Source organism: Rhagoletis pomonella, unplaced genomic scaffold (assembly GCF_013731165.1).
Source record: "Rhagoletis pomonella isolate Grant_MI unplaced genomic scaffold, Rhpom_1.0 Rhpom_scaffold_00002, whole genome shotgun sequence".
Taxonomy (NCBI): domain Eukaryota; kingdom Metazoa; phylum Arthropoda; class Insecta; order Diptera; family Tephritidae; genus Rhagoletis; species Rhagoletis pomonella.
The window spans coordinates 75,851,453-75,857,289 of NW_023458556.1; the positions used below are offsets into that span (position 1 = coordinate 75,851,453).

The window sequence follows — 5,837 nt, forward strand, 5'->3', positions numbered from 1 at the left end:
ACTGCTAGCTTATTCTTTAGAAATGGGATCTCTTGATATTTAGCTTAAAAACAGTTTTGAATACTTAAATATGTACAAATGAATATATACGTATGTAAGTTTGTTTTTTTTTTCACAATCGATCGTATTTATGCAAGCACTGACTATTTAATCAGACATTCTACCATTTCACCTAAAATTCCCGTTTCATAACACAGTGACACTGGGCTACACTACAACCAAACTTTTTGTGCCACAAACGAAGACGTCGGCTATTTCATAGAATTACTTAACCGGCCTGCCTTTGTACATCTTCAGCAGCTGGTCGACTTATTGTCAGGCATGCAGAATGCTCCTTGTGCCACATTGCACATAATTTTGTGTATCCTTACATTTGCATACTCGTACCTGACATGGATGGCAGTGCATAAATATGTAAGTACATATGTAGCATGTGCTGCAAGGACCTGCCGCCTGCCGTTGCATGCAAATACCATGTAATTTAATTAGTTCATTACATCTCTCTGACAGCACTCAGAGCAGCTGCCGGTTGGTTGCTGTTGGCTGCACAAACGCATATGTATGTACGTCATGAATCAATTAAAAAGATTACGTTTTCCAATTGGCAACCATATTGTAAACAAAGAACAGCTGATGGTCGTGACGTAGTTCGACCCATTCGGCATTTGTTTACATTTTGTTTAGAAAAGTGGTGAGCGAAAGTTATTTTCAATTTCGAGCGGTAATAGTGATTTTTTTTTATTAAAATGAAGTGCGCGGTCGTTAATTGTGCAAATTCGCATGCAACAAAAAACAAAAAAATATGATTTTTTACGTTCCCGAAGGATGAGAAAATCCGAAAGCAGTGGGTGCATTTCTGCCGCAGGGAAGTGAATACAAAAAACGCGCGAATTTGTAGCGAACATTTTCTTCCTGAAGACTTGGAGAATCAAGTACAATTCGAAATGGGTAAGGAATGTGTTCGATATTTAATAATAATTATTACACTACGTTAATATGCGCAGGATTTGCAAAATATAGGGTACTAAAACCCTGCGCCATACCCACGACTACCGTGGAAGCCAAACCTCTTTCAACTGTAGCACGAAATGATCGGTTTATACAACGATCAAACAAAAAAGTAGTTGCGGAGCTACTATTGGACCGGACCGTTGCTGCAGAAGAAATTGAGGTTACCGATACGGTAGATGCGGTAGAAAGTGAGAAAGTGGAAGATGCGCCCGATACCGTGGAGTCTGCAACGTTTACGTGTGCCTCACAGCAAATTTTAATTGAAAAAATAAAGCAATTGGAGACCCTCATGTAATAAGTTTAAACAATTTCAATAATATAGAAGAATAATATTTTTCTTTTTTGTCTACAGTGATACATTAAGGCGAGACAATTTTACTTTACGTGAGCAACAATTAAAGCGTGACAAAGAACTGGCTCACCTCGAGATGCGCGTTAATAAAGCCGAATTCGAACACCGAAATATTGAGGAGAAGTTACGGTCCATTTTCACTGACGGCCAAATAAAAAAATTAAAGGGCGGGTTAAAAAGGCGGAACTGGTCTGAGCAAGACATATCAAGTTCGATCACACTCATTCGGCTAGTGCGAAAGCCTACAGATTGCTAAAAAAGAATGGGTTTCCGCTTCCTGCTATACGAACTCTGCAAAAGTGGGCACAAAAAGTGCAAATTAATCCTGGGATAATTGAACCGGTGATTAAGTTGTTATCTGGAACTACACTAATGGACGAGAAACAAAAAAATTGCGTATTAAGCTTCGATGAGATGAAGCTACGCAAGTCCTACTGCTATGACCGATCATCTGATACGACGCTCGCTCCTGTGGATTACGTACAAGTAGCTAAGTTACGAGGTAAGTTAATGCATTTTGGTTATACCTACAAGCTTATTTCAACATTTTTCATTTGTGTTTGCAGGTTTGATTGCGAAGTGGAAACAACCAGTTTTTTATAATTACGACTGCAGAATGACTCAGGAAATTTTATTCAATATAATTAACACGGTGAAAATTCAGGGCTATCGCGTAGTCGCTGTTGTCAGTGACCTAGGCGGAGCTAATAGGGGATTGTTTAGTGAACTAGGCGTCAACTATGAAAACCCATGGTTAGTAACAAGTAATATCTATTATATTATGAAATTTTTGTACTAACATGTAATATAAATTTACGCTTACAGGTTTTATTGTGATGGCACAAAAATTTTTGTTTTTGCAGATGCACCGCATCTAATTAAGTTACTTCGCAATCACTTCCTCGATCACGGGTTTATTATAAATGGTAAATCAGTGGGAAAGGAAGTGATATTGGATCTCTTGGCCTGTACTTCTTCCAATTTGACCATAACACACAAAATCAACAGTAGTCACCTGAGCGTTGCTGGTGCCCAAAGGCAAAAAGTTAAAATGGCGACGAAACTTTTTTCACATACGGTTGCCCAAGCAATTACGCGAGCTGCTGGTTTTGGAAATCTGGGAGGGCATAACTGGCAAGAATGTCATATGCTATTCAAAACGGTAATAGGTTTACATCTGTTATTTGATGTTAATATAATGTTTTATGTTAATGTAACAATTTATGATTTTCAGACAAATGACTGGTTCGATATAATGAACGTAAGAGTTCCTTATCCAGATACCCGCAAGCGGACTCATGTCTACGGATTGGCTTTGGACATTCAAAACCCAATCATCGAAAATATGACGTCTTTGATGGAAAACACGCGGGTGATAAATAAATATAGTTTGCTGCCGTTCCCAAAATGTATAATATATAAAATTTGTAAGTAAGAAATATCTACATTACCAATTTTTAATTAAATAGGAATAATCCAATCCAACAAAGCGTTGAAATTGTTGTCCGAAGACCTAAAGCACCGTTTCGGAGTCGATTATATATTGACGTATAGGTTAAATCAGGATGTGTTGGAGAATTTTTTTGGGGTAATCCGTAGCAAAGGAGGTATTGACGACCATCCTGATCGTCAACAATTTAAATATCGGTTGAGGGCGTATATACTTGGCTACAATGAAGGCGTGATATCCGACAACGCAAACACAGCAACAGACGACACACCAGATCTTGAGAAGTCATATAAATCTCTAACCGGTAATTTAAAATGTTATTATCCGATTTTATGTGGATAATTCTATTGACATATAATTTAATACTTTCACAGGGTCCATATTTAAAGGCATTGCCCTACAGGACAACGACGAGCACAGCGAGATAGAGTTTGATCCCGAATTGGAGGACCTCGAGTATGACGGCCTAGAGAACGTCGCTGGATACATTTGTAAACGACTCCATTCAGAGGTGCCAAACATGAGGATAGAAGGTAACGACCAAAACTATTCGTGGGTAAACCACTTGTCAGAAGGTGGACTTTCAAAGCCCACCCAAGAATTGATGCGTCACTTAGTAGCACTGCAGTACGTGTTCGATGAGATCAATAAAGACAGTTTATTGATAACGGACAATTTTATTCAAAAACATATCGACAGTTCAGAAAACATAAACTGTCATATAAAAATTAAAAAGCAATTTTTCCGCGCTATGATTTATTTCCGAATACGGAAACTAAACAAAAACATAGCTGATAACGCATATAAAAGAAAGAGAAAATTCGTCAAAATAGTAACATAACTTAAAACATAACAAAAATATGAAGACTAAATCAATATAAATAAAAAAAAACTATAACAAACAAAAACACTACAACAGCAGTGGAATACACACATATAAACATATATATATTCCTGAAGGATATCATACTTATGTAAGAGTAGATAGTTGTTTTTTGAGAATTTTTATTAATGCTTCTGTTTCTTTTTTTAGAATCTCACTGACTGGAACAAAAGCGGAGGGCACCCACGACGTATGTACATTTTTTCACTAAATAAAATAACAAATTTAACTGAAATAAAATGTCTTTATTGAATGGTTAAAATTTATGTAGGTACACATGTAAGTATTCTCACTGAGTGACATTCATACATATACATATATATGTGCGTTTTTGGTAATAGGAACCTGTACACAAATGATATAATATATAGAACATTTCTTTATGTCTATAACATTTTTGAAATGATAACCACTTTAAACGGTGTTTTACATGAGACGATTTTACAGGAAAATTTTAGTTCAAAGCAACAATCGCCTGGTGTGAACTGCCTTTCAACTAATCGCTTTCAATGAAGTTGGGGGAGCCAACTTTTGAGTCAACTAATCGCCTCTAAAATTGCCTGGAAAATCGCCTCATCTGAACACCGTTAAAATTTAACATTTGCAACATTTTTATAACAAGACTTCCCTGGCACTGAACAACGTAAAATACAATTGCATTTTGCTTATTAATTTCCTCACCGGAACAACTTCTACACAAATAATTTAATACATAGAACTTTTCTTTATGTCCTTTTAACATTTTTTAAATGATAAGCACTTTTAATTTAACATTTGCAACATTTTTATAACATGACTTCCCTGGCACTGAACAACGTAAAATACAATTAGATTTTGCTTATTAATTTCCTCACCGGAACAACTTCTACACAAATAATTTAATACATAGAACTTTTCTGTATGTCCTTTTAACATTTTTTAAATGATAAGCACTTTTAATTTAACATTTCCAACATTTTTATAACAAGGTTTCCCTGGCACTGAACAACGTAAAATACAATTAGATTTTGCTTAAGTTTCCTCACGGGAAACACTTCTACGCAAATAATATAATACGTAGGACATTTGTTAATATTTATATACTTTTTTTTACAAAATCCTTATATATAGTCGCTTCTATCTTGATTTTTCCCAAAAGCAGTTTTACAGCAACATAACTATGCACACTATAACAATGAATGTACCAATAAAGCCATACTTTAGCACTTATTCTTTTAATATTGTCTTTAAAGCATACAAGTAAGTATTTAATTATCAATTCGTTATGTATTTTATATTTTTTACACTTGAATTGCACAGCATTTCACTTTTTATTCCTTTGTTCGCATATTTGTTTACAAAATGTATGGAGTTTAACAAAACAATCATGGCTGCCAAACACCCAATACGTCATCACCGAAATCGGCTTTTTTTATCGCAGGGTTGTATACGCAACCTTATCTCTTTCAACCATGTATGTACGTCACGGTGGAGAGAATACAGAGGTGGCGCCCACGATTGAGAGAAATAGAGATTGCGCCAATCGCGGTACCGCTAATCCGCTCTTTGTGATTTTGATAGAATCAGCTGTGTGCGTGACGTCATCTTGGTGCAATTGTTGATTGTGAGCATGCGAAAAAACTAAATAACAATTTTAATATTTGTGTGTTAATATTTCTGCGCCACAGTGTTGCGAAACCGGAATTTTTTGGAAATCATATTGCCTAAACTGTAATTTTAATTGTATCGATGAGAAACTTCTACAGATTGGTCAGAATGAAATCCCAAACAGAATGAGTGAAAAAAAAATTTACACCGAAAAAAATTGTTGGGTCAAATTTTCAACAAAAGTAAAAAAAAAATAATAATTGTTCGAAAAATTCACAAAAAAAAATTTATTTTAATTGTTCTTTTATTTCTGATAAATACCCTATGATTAGTTTTTTAAATAAACTATAGGGTGGTCCGAACAAGAATTATAAACGTAAAATTTTTATGATTTTTCGATATTTGTTGAAAAACTCTGAAATTTTATATAAAACTAAAATCTATTTCATTTCTTATTTGAAAGGTGGCAATAAAAGCTTTAATTTGATACCGGTTTGAAGTCAATAGCTTCAAACCGGTATCAAATTAAAGCTTTTATTGCCACCTTTCAAATA

The 5,837-nt window shown here is 34.9% G+C and overlaps 1 protein-coding gene across 1 annotated transcript in view; it reads right to left on the bottom strand.

Moving 5' to 3' along the window:
- LOC118734080 (GAS2-like protein pickled eggs) overlaps positions 1-5,837 on the bottom strand; it is a 115,495-nt gene that overhangs the window by 109,154 nt on the left and 504 nt on the right. The window lies entirely within an intron of this gene.